This window comes from Drosophila nasuta, chromosome 3, assembly GCF_023558535.2.
Source record: "Drosophila nasuta strain 15112-1781.00 chromosome 3, ASM2355853v1, whole genome shotgun sequence".
NCBI classification, from domain to species: domain Eukaryota; kingdom Metazoa; phylum Arthropoda; class Insecta; order Diptera; family Drosophilidae; genus Drosophila; species Drosophila nasuta.
The window spans coordinates 6,596,885-6,612,862 of NC_083457.1; the positions used below are offsets into that span (position 1 = coordinate 6,596,885).

Below are 15,978 nucleotides of genomic sequence, written 5' to 3' on the forward strand. Positions count from 1 at the left end.
AACAAAAAACAACGAGGAAAACTTTCGTTTCCCCCTTAGAAAACTTCAATTCCCGTTTGGACGTTGTCAACAATCAATGCGACGGCATAATGTCAAAACCAAAAAAGGACCCAAAGCCGAAAGCCGAAAGCTAAAGCCAAAGCCAAAACCGAACCCAAACAAGTTCTTTCTAAAACTTTCGAGTCTAGGCTGCTGCCACACAGAGTGTGTGTTGCACGCTGCTATTTGCCACTTCCATCCCCATCTCTGTGTCAACCTGTCTGTGACAGTCGCCTGTCCAATGCTCGCTGACTGGCTTTCATTATGTGGTCTTGTCTCTGGCCGGGTCTGGGTCTTTAACTGTGCCCCTAGTCAAATGGAGCCATCGCGACGCGTCATCGCATTTTGGAGTTCCATGCTGAATGCTGACAATGCCACACTAGACGATAATATGCCGCACGCGCAACACATTTCTCCTACACAAAGATATAGTAGTGTAGGCATACATATGTACATACATATTATATACTTTATAGGTATGTGCACTCCTATAATTCGGCACACATTCATAATAGGCACACGATACGTGACCAAATAGTTGGCGCCCAAAAATATAAAAAATGTGCTCTAAACAAAGCGTTGGCAAACGCTCCCAGAGACTTATTGTGTAATCATTGAATATTTGCCTAGACTAACTAACCAAGCGTATTAGGTTTTCTCCTAGTTATTAACTATGCATATTTAATAATCAAACCAGTATGAATTTTAAGTTAAATATATATAAGCAAAAAATATATGTGATGAAATTGACTAGAATTTTAAGTTAAATATACTTTAGGACTAAAAAAAATTAAGCTCAAATAAATATGATATCATATATTTAACATTTATTCATGAGGCTTTTATGATAATCAACTTTAAACGTAAGGCAATAATAATTAATGATGAAATATAATATAAAATTGTTTAAAATTATTAATCAAGAAGATTCTATAAATATTCTATAAAGTATATAAAATAGAACACTAATATACAAGAATGTATTATAAATATAAAATATTAAATATATTTATTAAAAAATTAAAATAATAAAATATTAGTTCAATTGAACAAACGTAAAAAATATCTCATAAATTTGTCTTTTTCAGTTGTTTAGTTTGAGTAGTTAACGTTAATAATTTTTGCACGCATCTATTGAAGACCTGATAATTTTTTGCGCGTGCAGATAGTAACTTCCTGTAAGAAGATGTACTTCTATTCGTAATCATCCTGTATTATATTTTACACATGTCTCAATCAAACTAAGCGCCATCAAGTTAAAGGATGGTTATAAAAACTTTGCTGTTTACATGAAATGCAAGTTTCATGTTTTGCTGCGGATAAGCATTAATCTATTACAGTCTAATATATTCCAAAATTATCTCTGAATGAAACAAGTATTAGATGTATTATATAACAAAGTTGAGGTCCTACTTTGTCCACGAACTCTGGGCTCGAGGTTGTATCTATCATAAGAAGCTCATTGACTTTTAGTAAGTCTAAATTGTAGGTATAAACCGCAAGAACACGCAGCAATACGACGAGTATAAATCTGCCACTTTAGTAGACAACACACACACAGACACGTAGATGCCCTATGTAAGTGTCTGTGTGTGTGTGTGTGTGTGAGTTGGTAGTAAGTATTTCTTGTTCTTGTGGATTTATAAGATTTCTTTTATGTCTGTTGCTGTGGCATTTGCCGTCGCCTATCGTTCTCACAGTGCCTACCGCAAAACTTCTTTCATTTGCGCCTTTTGCCGCAGTAAGAAGCAACCACCCCCTGCCACAGGCCTCAGGCTGCATGCCCCATGTCTCATGCCCCCATGTTTGGGGCAAGTTTGTCAAACTATTTGTATGGAATTCACAATTTCTGTTGATGAAGTTTCACAGAAGCCTCTTGCTGGCTTACGATGGCCGCGTGATCTGCGTGAACAAGTGTTTATGGAATTGAATACTTTGGAATACTTCGGGGGTCAGGGATGTCTGGAGAAGGCGCCACCAGCTCAACACAATGGCTGTGTGACTCGCTTTTGGCCCTGCTTTTGCAGGTTTTGGTCTTACAGGTGGCTTTTGTCTTAGGGGCATCTTTGCTTGATTTAAACTTGTCAGCATAAGCCGATTCTTTTTTGGGTCAACAGAGACAGAAATAAAATAAAAAAACTGAAAGGAGTAAAGTAAAAGGTCATGTAAGCCAAAGTGCAACTTGGTACAAATCCTTGCCACACGCTTGTGGCTTGCTACGTTTTTCGCACTGTGATTAAAGCCCTTTTCTTTTTTGTGGACTGTTAATCAATTTTATGGCATTAAGTTTAAATATTAATTCTATTGTAAAGTGCGCAGACAACAAAAAAATCTTGGCATAATTAATTCTCTTTTAAGCTAGCATAAAAAATGTATATATTTTTATTTGTCCACAACTTTTTTTGAGCACTTTTAATGAACATTAATTAAATAAATGATTGGACATTGCGTGTGTGCATGTTTTACAATTGCACCACGTGTCAAGGACAATTGAAATTATAATTTCATAATTTATTAGCGCATGTTTGCAAATACATTTTATTTGTGTTTCGCTTTTTTCACGATTTATGCCCACTTTTTGTCGCTTTTTCGAAACTGTTGTTTGCATTTACGGTTCATACTGTGTAAACAAAGCTTGACGACAAGCGTAATGGACTAATAAAAAGCTGATGATGGGCAAGACAAGTGCTCTATTATTTATAAGAGAATCCGGCTAAAAAAAGTCTGTTTTCTTCTGTCATATGTTGTGAAGAATTGAGTCGGTCGCAAGGTGGTATATATATATATATGTTACATAGTATGTAAAAGCGTTTTATATACCACTTATAGAGTTTCTGATTGCATATCTATTTACTTTAATTATATGAAAACGGTTTTTAAAGTCTCTTTATATTCGTCATGTTTTGTCAGACTGTTTTTGCGATGAGAGTTCGATTTTTTCTTCTCTATCTAAATTATTTTGTCTGGCATTTCATATTTATAAAAAGTGCAATACCCAGGAACTAAAGAAAAAGTTGTTCGTAATAAAATGACAGAGAACAACTCAAAGAGTTGGTAATATCTATGGGGGAACCCTTTTAATACCCTGTAAATGTCGAAGACAAAATTGGAATAATAAATAAAGCTTAAAAAGTTATATTAAGTACATTCAAAGATTGGCTCAAAAGTGTTTAATCGCAAACTATAAATTTTTCCTATTTGAACATATATATAATATGCATATATTTAACTAACTATTTTAGGGTATTGTGTAGTCAGTCGTGGCTTAACGTATATTTTATGGGCATTTTTTTGGTGCTGCCATTCAATTACATTTTCAATCAAACAACAATCCACACGGCAATGTTCAACTGTCGACACACGCTCACACACAGACACCGCAAACATATGCAGTGTATCGATATGTAAATGTGTGTGTGCGTTTGTGTCTACCATGTTTGTGTGCATGTGTTTGTGTGTTGCATAAATTTGTGACCTTTGAGTTTTCAATTGAATTTTGTTCACGGCAGCAATTGTTCGAACAAAACTTTGTCCTTACACCAAAAGCGCAAAAACAAGCAACAATATTCACACACACACACAGACACTCACGCTTATTCCCACACACACATATAGTATATAGAAGCACACACTCAGTAGCAATTTGCATGCATTGTTAGGGGTGAGAGAGGGATTTCCCAACTCTCAACAAAACAAAAAAAAAGTAAATATGAAACGAAACGAAACAAAAAAAAAACAAAAAAAAAACAACATCTAAAACATGAAAATTTTACATTGCTCTTTTCGATTTGTTTTAATTGTTGCACTTGTTGTTGCCGTTGATGTTGTTGCTATTGTTGTTGTTCCGGCTGTGTGTTGTTTTGGGCAATACATGCGGCTGGCCTGCCGATTATTGCCAATTGTCAAATATTAGTTTTTGTTATGGTTTCATCAGAGAGCGCATTCATGCCGATTTTAATTAATTTCAAAGTTTACCAATTTCAAAAGTTGCTACAACTTCTGCTGCTTGTTTTTTTTGTGTACTGTTATTTTTTTAATGTTCATGTTGTGTTTTTCGTTGTGCTTGAAAGTGTTGAAAGGTCAATTTGCCATTTATATATTGTTATTTAAGAGAATGCCAAACGAATTTATAATATGATGGAATAAGCAATGCAGTGAGAATTGTTGATAGAATCTTTTGAACTGACAAAAATGTGGTTGGCTATATGCATTTTAAGATGTGAGTAGACGAAGCTTTTTGCCACAAGTCAAACTAGCTTCACTTTCTGCAATACCCTAGCTATACAGCTTTTCAGTTTGACCCTCAAAAAACCAAACATGAACCGAGGTTATTGTTTTAATACGCTTTCGAAACTTTCTTTCATTATGGCGACTGGGGAAAGCTAACAAAAAGTGCTTCACGTGATGCTTCAACTTGTTTAATAGGGAGCAGGTCATAAAGTGGAGCTTATTTGAGTCGCAGTAGTCTGAGAGGGACGAAGAAGGTCTTTTGCATGTTACGCATACGCCACGTGCACCTTGCCTGATATTGAGCGCGTTTATTTGCCTTTGTTCTCTAGCGTGTTGCTACTCTGCGTTGCTTTGCTTTACGCTTGTTAAGCTGTTAATAACCCAACCTCCAACCTCCAGCACATATGCGTGTGTATTAGTTGCTTATACTCTACACACACGCACCTGCAAGTACTAAGTCATTTTAAGTCTTTGAGCTTTCTGCTGCAGGTATATTTAATGCAACAATTAGTGGATAATTTTGGCTTCCACCTGTTAGCCCAGTTGATGCTCTTTTTACGATCCGGCTTCAACTTGAGCTGCGCCTCACAACATATTGCTACAAGGCAAATTTATGGCGACAAGCTTGGCTGATCTGCAGGACTTGCGAGGCATTTACAGAGCACTTGCTTGCAATTAACATTTATCAATTGCTGTTCAAGCAATCTCTGATTAAATTGGCTGTTGGCCAAGAGTCAATATTGACCACAAAAAACGCGCAATCGTTGCTATTCTTTGTGAAAAACAGTCGAGTAAAGCTGCGAGCGCAAACTAATTATAGAAGCCGCAAATTAGACGGAGAAACAAACTCATTAGCATAGAAATCAATTATTTGATTTGCCAATTTAATTTGGTACTAAATGAGTTTGTAATCATTTTAGCTGTAAATTTATATTTGAAATATTAAAGTCCACAATTTACCACATTATTTACTTTGTGCTAAGTTTGAAAATAATGTATTTTAATTAATATTAAACTAGATGTTTAAATTGGGACGAGTTAAGTTAATTTGTTATAGGTAAATTATAAATTAATCAAAATTACAATTTTGTTCGCAACTTACAATTTGATATGAGGTACAATGGTTTTATAGAAAATATGAATGTGACAGTGGTTTTGCATCGATAAAGTTGAGAATCGATTACACCTTGTGTATCGATACCACCCAAAACATCAATGAGCAGGAAGCTTAAAAGAACATTTAGTTCAAATGAACAGAGCGTCAATGGCTTTTGGTTCATTTGAACTGAACCCATGAAGATCTTTGAACTGTAGTCAGAAAAAGTAAGTCCTTGACTGGGAACCTTACGACGGCGTTTTAATTTACTTCGAGGTAAAACATTATATATTAAATTTGATATTTTTTAATTCAAACTTTAATATTATAACCACATTATTATTAAAATTTTTAAATTTATGGGTGATTATTTGTGATTTGCACAGCAATGAACAGCCTGCTAGATTTAAGTATTTTAGTTACGCGGCGTGTTCTTAGATTTGTTGAGCACTACTTTGATTTCTTTATTGATTTATATAAAGCACATATACATACATGTTCTACGCGTGTGTAAGTGTGTGGGTGTGATGTGTGATGCATGCAACAAGTGACATTACCAGCGGAGTATGTGCTGCCATCAATGTATTTGTATGCAAATGCAGACACTCAACATGTGTGGCATTTCACTGCACCGCATTTACTTACAACAAAACGACGACTCCACTTGGCGCCCCTCCGCAAATCAGCTTATTGGCATGCAACTGTGTGTGTGTTTGTGTGTGTGTTTGACTCAAGCATATTGAAATTGTTGCCATAGCAGACGTAATCCTTGCCACAGCATCAGCATCACAGTTCAAAACATGAAAAGGCCAAGGCGAAAGCCAAAGCAAAAGCAAAGGAAACGCGTTGCGTCAGGCGACAAAAATGTAATAAACGCCAAGCGAAAATATTTGTCAAATCAATTTCAATGTAGTATAGTGTTCTTGTCAAGGGCAACCAAAAATTGAATAAGTTAACCGGCAACCAGCTCTAAGGCCGCAATCTTTTGCCGATTTTCTATTTTATATGCATTTATTTTGCCTTTTGGCCTACACACACACATACGAAATCATCCACGCAACATACACATACACATGCACCCACACACACATGGCTAACACATTTTGTTGAGCGAGTCTTGGGCGAAAGTTTTTAAGGTTGCGTCGACAAATAAATGACACTTGAAGCCATTCATGGGGCCAATACTCTCCCAGTGGGACTATCAATATATTGTGAAGAGTTGAGCTTGTTAGAGTAAGTGTTGCTCTCATCAGAGTGGAACTCGAAAGCTGAATTTGCTTTGCTTTTTAGCTGGCATGTAGCATTTACTCACTGCTCTAGTTTATATTTGATATGGTAATTGCTTTTAATTAATTAAAATAATACGGTAATTGGCTTCAATGTATAGCTTGCATAAGCTTGTTACTTTATTTAGGCAATTACTAGAAAAATTATCAGGAATTACAATCATATTAACGCCACAACATTTAAGCATTAGTTTTGTGGTTACGTTTTAGTAAATATAAATTTTGTATGAATTACAATTATTAGTTATTATCTTTGTGATTAGATTTTATTTATTCGAAAATAATATTCAATAGGATGAGTTTATTTGCGCAAAATTGGGCAATTCTTTTACTAAATAACAACTTAAATATAACATTTAAATTAATTTCTAAGGCAATTTAATTTAATAATTTATTAATTATTTAGTTTATAATTTTAAAATATAAATTTCTTCCTCTTAACTTTAGTAATTTGACTCCCAAAAATAAATGCATTCAAGTTTAAAGAATTTCTAATAAAACCTCAATTAAATTATTATTATACTTTAAAATATGTAAGATAATTGTTAACTATTTAAATATCACTTCTATTTTATTAGAGTATCATGAAATCGGCTTCAACAAACACATTTTTTGCCCATACACTTTATGTGCGACGCAGAATTTATTTTTTATTTCATTTGTGATATGCGTGTATTTCTTTCTTATTTGCAATTTTTGCCCCTTTGCGACGAGACATCGCGCCTAACGGGAATATAACAAGACAGTGTGACAGCATACACACAGAACCTAACTGTGTGTGTATGTGTGTGTGTGAAATATTATTGAAGACACTGTTGATAGACGGCGCATTGGGGCCGTTTGCTTCAGCATTGTGTGCGACATGTTTTGATTGAGGTATACCACAATAACAATAGCAACAACAACAGCAACAACAACAACAGCGCGCAACATCAGTAACGATATCAACAACAACGACAACAACAAGCGGCAACAAATCTTGCGAAATCTTCACTTATTTATTAAATTTAGTGCCCCTTTTTTTGTGTGCTTGTGTGTATTGGTCGCTAAGGGAAAACGACGCCGTGAAGTAGGCAACGATAAATTGCGTTAAAGGTGGCCAAGTAAAAGGGCTGACATACAAATTAAAGTTGACCAACTGTCAACGGCCTGAGGCAAACAGCTCAAGTGCTGACGAGCTGCCGCACGGGTGGTAGACAGAGACGAAGGAGCTGAGACTGTGTTATAAATTCGCATTAAAATATGTCAAAATGACAAAAGTCTGTCGCAACGTTAGCTGCTTCTTCGTTATTATAAAGCACAGAGAGAGAGAAAGAGAGATTGTTTTGTGTTTAGGGGAAGATTTTCATAATTTGTGCACACAATACAATGCCATCGCCTCACTTCCTGTTGACTCAGTTGGGTGGCTCTGTGGCTGTGATTGTGATTGCTTTTAGCCGAGGGTTTTTGTTGGTGACAAATTGATGCTTTGACATTGGCACAATGCAAAAGTTTAATCTCTCATTGATTAAGTTAAGTTCCCTTTGAGTTTTGTTGAGTGTCGCTTAGAGCATTGAGTACTCAATATATAGTATATTATATATACTAAATGTATGTAAGCATTGACAAATAGCAGTAATTGTACTTCTGTCTTTAGACTCCCTCTTTTTTTGTATAGTATTATTTTGTGTGTTTTGTTTCTTTTGCTCATGGGCATTATACAACTTTTGTTTTGGGATTTACGAGTAGAGTGAAGAAATTTCTGTTCAGTTTGTCTCGAATTCGTTCTCATACTCATATGAGCATTTCAATCAGAAGACCACAAATTTTGGTCGAGAGTTTCCGGAACTTTTGTTGCTCTGCGCAGCTGTCGCAATGTGACAAACAATTTTTGCAATTACACTTTTGGCAATTTGCGAACAAATTTTTAGACAGAGACAGAAACAATTGTTGACATTATTTTTTGGTCCTGCCTTCACTATACATATTTGTTAGATAGCAGTTTGCTGCATCTTCATTTTTGATGGCCCAAAGTTTCCTTCCAGGCGTTGACAGTAATAAATATCATGTGCATTTCAGCATTTCCGCTGTCTCTCAATTTATGGCTCATCCCAGTTTTCCGACTCATACAATTGAAATTCTTTGTGTGGCATATGTGATGAGTACACTACGATGTACAATAGTTTGTTGTTTGTTGCGCTTCAAGTGTTGCACACAAATTTGTCCTCTGTTCCACATGACAATTGCTCTAGCATTTTGCTCGAAAAATGCATCGAGCTGTGCTAATTTCCTGTCTGGAATTCTTTTCGTATTTTTTTTTTGTTGTCCTCTTTTCATTTGTAGTCCTAACTAATGTTTGCTGCTCAAACCGCATTTACCACAAATTGCAGCCTGAATTTCTTTGGCAATTGCCTTTGAGAAATTTTGTGCATTTACTGCGCCGAATTACTTATACGACTGACCATGTGATTGTGATGAAGTTTTTCAGCAAAATGAGGCTTATTTTTCGACATTGATTGCACCGAAATTCTGGTTGATTGTGAGGGAGAATTGGAATTACTTGTTGAAGCTTTAAGTTATTGACTGCAATATGATATTTGTACTGTGCATTTAATATATGGAATTACTATTAATATCTGTCGAAAACAAATGCGATAATAATAGAATTTACTGTGAATTGAATAGAATAATCCGTCCGTATACTTAATATTTTGCCAATTGAGCAGTCAAACATGACAGGTGGTTTATTCACTTTGCTGTCTTTGCTCTTCGATTCGTGGAAATCTTACAATATTATTTGGATTTTATTGTGTGCCTCGTCGCCCTTGTCAAATTGTTTTGTCAGGATTTATTTTATTTGATTTGCCATTGCTTTCGACTGGTCAACAACAACAATACCAACAAAAATAATCACACTTTAAGACTTGGAAATAACTTTGTTTGTGGGAGGGAGATGAAAACCCTTTTCACAATGCACAAATTTGGTTTATTCCGGCTTTATGCATTGCCAGCAGGTTTCACGTTTTTGCTAAGAAGCCCCCCAAGTAGTCGTAATATACGAGAAGTATTGTGCTTAGTGTTATTTACATGCGATGCCAGTTCCAAGTACTCTGGCTACAGATACTATACGTCGTCCATATTATGCCCTCCATGTATGTATTTGTCTGTTGTATTTGTGTGTGTGCGTGTAGCTAACGGTAACTGGGCCGTTCGAGTGGCAATTTGTGCGTGCAACGAAGCGAACAGTTGCCAGCAAACACTCAAGTGAGATGGCGAGAGAACAGAGAGGGAGATAGATGGAGAGTCGAACAAAGGTGGAGTGCTTTTTTAGGATATGTTGCTGTCTATGCAAGTTGAGCGAGTGCAATTTCCAAGGTGTGTTTCAAGCAAAACTGCAGCTTAACTTTGAGAATAAACAACATAATTGTAGCTGACGTTTACAATTTAAAGTATTAGTTAGCTAAACTGTAAGTAACACAAATAATTTGCGAGATCTCTAAAGTGTTTAATATGTAATTGAGAAAACTAACTGCCAATTAGAATCTAAATTATAAGTCAGATAATATATCGAAACTAAATTATACATTTACATTGCAAGTAAGTGAGCTAAACTGTAAGTAACATAAATAATTTGCAAGATATTTAAATTGTTTCATATGTAATTTAAAAAACTAACTGTCAGTTAGAAGCTAAAGTATAAGTTAGCTAAAATTCCTTATCCAAATTGTACTTCTACATTGCAAGTAACATAAATAATTTGTCAGATATCTAAACTGTATAAACTCAGCTTTAAGTTCAGTTCAAACTAGCCAGATATCCAGCAAAGTATTTGTTATATTATATATGTTCTATAATGCTATTTTTATGGATAAACTTTGTTTACTCCTCTCGCATGTCTTGAATACGTAGATGCAAATAAAAACTGCATAGTTGAGCAGATAACTGCGGCTAGTTGAGATTTTTGCCAGCTTTCGAAAGAAAATATTTTCGCATGCCCTCCACTACCTTCCCTTCCACCTCTCAATTGCACCCTTGGCTTTGTTAGTGTGGCGACAGCTGCAGCTTTCAAAAGGAAAAAAAATAAAGAGGGAAATTGGGAGGGAGGCGAAGGATTATTATTTTGGTCGCGAAACTTTTGTGAGGCAACGTGTTACGCAATGTTTGCGCAAAAAATATGTCAATGCCAGATCGTGGGATAATCTAAATCTTGTTAAGCAAACAATGTTAAGAAATACAATTTGCTATTTGCGCGTTTGAAGAGAATTGAAGAGGAAGAAGAGAAATGCAGCTGCTCAATAAAATAATCATGAGTGCTTGGCGGAGAAAACAAATGCGCATTTAACATTCATGCGGCCACAAACGATGAGTGGCCAAAAATCAAGAGGGCAAACCAATGCAGCAATGCAAATCCTGCCAAGGATTAAACGGACAACCCAGTGGACCTTCCCCTTTTCCCCCTCTGTGCCTTGGACTATGCTTGCTTGGTCGGTTGGCTGTTTTCTTTTGCTGGCTTGCAGCACGTTATGTAAAGGCGGCCACAAAGTCATTTTACTGGGGCGGATGTTTGTGGGCAAATGAAAGGACGACAAAACTGTTGGCCAGTTGAGCTCAGCAAAGAGGGTAAATTGCGGACTACAAAATCGAGTTGTGGAGAAAGCACACAATGAGGGGGGGACGAGAGTCGTGTCTGGTCGCTTAGCACGAAAAGGTCGTAAATTTCAGCTGCAGCCTTTGGACAGTTTAATTTCGATTTCCCTTTTACCCAATGGCTGCGAAAATGGCGCGTGCTGTTGCCCGAATGAAAAATTACCAAAAACGGATTCGGACTCGGAATCGGTATCGAGACTCGGATTGAGAATGGCGGAAACGAAAGCGAACAACAGCCAGGCAATATGCGAAGAAGCGAAGGGAAGGGAAGAGGATAAAAGTCAGCAGAAGACAAGCATAAGTAAATGCACTGTGCTGAGCAGGATATTAAGGACATGCTTGAGTTCAACTGATGTGCAACACAATTGCACGATAAATACTATGAAATGTTAGCTGTCAACTCACATACTATAATGTATATTTAGTATATACTATGATTCAACACATAAATCCCGTAATTTCATTAACACTTACGCACGTGAGTGTCCTGTGCGTGTCCTTTTGAGTGTGCTAACAATGCCTGTCGGCGCGCTTGAAAGCTTCATGACATTCAAATTAGTTTCGTGATTTAGCAATTTATTTTGATTTTCATACACACAGCTCAGGCTGTAATTATTTACATTTTACTCAATGCTCTAATTGCTGCCTTTAGCCAAAAAACTGTCAAAGTAGCGTGAGAAACTAATTCAATTATAAGCGTAGCTTTACCCTGTAAACAAGAGCCAAAAACTGAGGGGCAATTTTAATAATTTACAACTTAATACTGAGAAAATACTAAGTTGACTTAGTGGAGTACTAAATAATAATTTCATTAAATTGAATTAATAATGAGAATTAAAGTATATTGTTAATTATGATATTCATTAATGTTTTGCAAACTTGAATCCATAAATAAATAACAAATTTATTTATCAACATTTTCAGAGTAACGCAAACTGCATATCCTCTTTTCTCGCTTGCTTGCCGTCAATTTTCTCAGCTTTAAGTGTGTACAGAATATATGTATATGAAATGCATTGTCATTGCGGTTTAATTAATTACAGCTTAAAGCGTTAATCAAGCCAAGGAATGCTGCTGAGTGTTGGCCAACTATGAAGTTGTTTATTGCCTGCCGACGACTGCGTTCCACTAATCGCATAAAAGGCTATATTACGCATACACAGTCTGCTGTGCGGTAAGAAAAGGAAAATCAACTTCTAAATAATAATAATAAAAGGGAAAAATTTCCGGATAAAGGCTCGGCGGTATATACATAGCATACGATATAATACAATATAATATAATATCAATCAGAAGCAAAATATGAGGCATAGCACGTGCGGCTAAGCAAACGGAAATTTGACTCAAATGAAAATGAATGAATTTATCTGCAAATGAAGAGAAGACCGCACTCTGTGCGACTGTTTGTTGTCTCTCTGTCGGTGTGTATGCAAGTGTGTGTGCCAGTGTGTGTGTGTGTGTGTTATGTCAGATTATATAGCTCGGCTCACAAAGCGTCACATATGAAATTGCGGTGCGTGATTTTGATTTATAAATAATATAATAGGAGTGTACTCGTACATTTTTATGTGCTGCTCGTTTTGCAAGGGTTTCAAACGGAATTCGTAAAAATATTTGTGTGCTGCCATTGCTGCAAATTGTTGATATGCTTGCTTATAGAGTAGCACAAGTTCTTGCATTATTAAGTGACACATGTTTACCGTTAGTTTAAAGTTTGGCAAACGAAATTTCCATGCACTAGGTTCAATTTGTCAATGTGTTTTGATAGTTTCTCTATTTTTGCAGAGTATACATGCTTCGGTCAATATTTTGTTCAGCATTTTATGTCAAACTGTCCCACAGTTAGTCGAACAGTCGCTGCACGCTGTTCGTGTTGGCAGGCATATAAAAACCTTTACTGTCTCTCTGCCTGCGTCACAAACAATAAGCCAGAGTTCTGGGCGGCTTTCAGCCTGTCCTAACTCATTTTAGTGGCAGCTAAAAATTTTGTTTGTCAATAAAATACATAACAAAAATAAAAAAGGGTCAAGTGGGCTGGCAACACATATAAATATGCTGTATATATATGGACTGAACAGCATAAATGTTTATGCTTATGTGGCCCCCAACACACACGCAAATTGTTTAAGAAATGCGTGTGAGCAGGCACACAACTGGATATATTTATGGCTAAAACAAAGATCGAATACTCCCCTACACTATTTACCAAATAAGCAATATGATTGGGCTTTTACTTCGCATAAAAATTTCTGTTTTTTTGCTATATTTACAATCTGACATCAAATGCCAATATTGATATTAAAGAAAAGTTTAATTTTAATTTAAAATTCCAATAGATTTTAAATCTTTTGCTTGTCAAATTCCGTGCCAGCTCTCATTTACATATCTGATTTTTGCACAAAAAAATATGTAGAATTGTGTTTGTATTGAGATTAAGGATAATTGATTGAATATGTGACGTTAGCAACTTTTTTTTTATTTTATTAATAATTATCTTTGCACTGCTGTTATTCTTTTGAATGCCATTGCATTAAATTAATTTATAATAAATTGATTAAATCAACAGCCCGAGAACAGGGAAGCAAATACTGAATGCAAACAATGAATCAAATTGAGGGCTTTAAATTTAAATAATTGCAAATTGCAATTGCAGAAAAGTAGCTGCTTGAATAATTTGTTATGTCTCTTCGTGTAAAATTTTGGCTAGTTCCGCATTGAAACTAATTACATTTTGTAACTAAATTTCAATTAAGATAATTGAGTGCAAACTAAAATAATATTCATTGAAATGAAATTACCCAAAATGAGCGGCAAATGTGAGATGAGATTGATCAGCATACATATATGCACGTAACTCGTTGCCAAATATTTATTCAATACATTAGGACCAACATAACGTATACGTAATGTATGTGTATATTTGATGTCATTATGTGTAATTCAATTTGTTTTTTTTTTTTGTATTTGCTTTGTTTTGTGAACTCGTCGTAATCAGCTGTTTTGTGCGTGTTCATTAAATATCGTAAATATGTTCGGTTGGGTAAAACCAATTTCCATTCAAATAATCATGTGATTGATGTGCGCTAATTAAGTTGATATAATTTTTGGTCTTTGTCTCGAAATTGACTGGTAAAACCAAAAGGCTACTGTTACACTTTTGGGGTTTATGGCAACGCATTGATTTTCCATAAACCTGCTTTGTGTGCTTCAAGACCACCACACACATTAATTAGTGTGTAAATAAAGAACAGAGCCTAGAATTAGGCGCTCAGCTTTCAGTTGTGGTCGCCGCTGCTCACTTTCTTCGACCTCGTCTGCCTGCGGGTATATTGCGATTTAAATGGCAATTTGAACATTTTCAAATTATTTGCCCAAAAGTTTTTCGATTAACCTGCTCAGCCGTAGCCATTTGTCGAGCCCTACAAACAAGGCCGAACAACTATTATGGCAAACAGGCGACAGCCATGAAGATGACTTGGGCTATCAGCCACAACAATATATACAGTACACAGAGGGCAGAGAGTTTTTGGCCAAAAAGCTGAAAGCTTTACTTGCGACTACACAGTGAAATTTGTGGCCGCTCTTGTGGCTGGCATTTTATGAGTGAACTTTTAATGATTTACGACCATATTGCCACACACACATTGCTCTGCCTCTGACTCTGCTGCTGCTGCTGCTCTCTGAAAGTTGCAACAACTTGTTAAGGGGTTGTCAGCTTCAAATGCTGTTACATTCCATTGCGAGTAATCAAAAGTGCGCCAATGACACTAGCTTATGCTGTCAATAGATGAAGAAGAAAGCTTAGTAAAAAAATATGTTATTTTTGAAAAGTAAGATTGTCCCTTAGGAGTTAGAATGAACTTTTGAACTAATAATATTAGTGAAACAATCTATCACAGTCTATTAGAATAAATTAATTTTGAATATATTAAATAAAAGCAAAAAGAGTGAAGAAATTATCGGCTTTAAGATGTTGCTACTAATCTCTGAAAATAATAAGTTCTAATAAATAAAAAAAGAGCGAGATAGGATTTACAAATATGTAGCTTGAAAGAGTATGGTATTTAAGACAAAGATTTTGTTGAAATACAAATAAAAATAATTACTAAAGTGTAAATTAAATGAAAAAATGAATTTAATTAAAAATCTTTTCTAAATATTAAATATTTTGGGCTTTATTTATTAATATAATAAATAAATAACTTTAACACAATTCAAAAATGTAATCTAAATTTTTTAGATGCTACCAACTCTTAAGACGCATTTTAGCACAAGTCGTTGTTAAAATATTTACTGAAAATTGAGTACAATTCAAAAATCTATGCTAGAGACTTAGTGACAGCTGATTAAATAATTTAGACGATATTGCCAAAATATATAATCTGTTTGATTTCGTCTGCTGTCTAAGCTTTTGATGACACTTTCAGCTGGTATCATGACCTAGACGCTTGTGAACAACAAAATTTCAGCTGCCAATGATGCAGAGCCGTCAACGACGAAGAAATTGAAGCTGATAGAAGGGAAAGGCGAGTGGAGAGCCAGAGCAGAAGCGGGTGTAGTTGTTGTAGATGTTGAATCTCTATGACTTTTATTGTCAGCATTGAGGCTCAAAAATGGGATTTGCAGCAATAAAACATGAGTTAAGTCGCCGTCGCCGGTTGCAGAGCGAGTCTGGGGGGCATTAATAGCAAAAGCCTGTCA

The 15,978-nt window shown here is 35.6% G+C and overlaps 1 protein-coding gene across 2 annotated transcripts in view; it reads right to left on the reverse strand.

Annotated features, from left to right (window-relative positions):
• Window positions 1-15,978, reverse strand: part of LOC132788783 (uncharacterized) — a 37,363-nt gene that overhangs the window by 4,554 nt on the left and 16,831 nt on the right. The gene's annotated exons all lie outside the window — the stretch shown is intronic.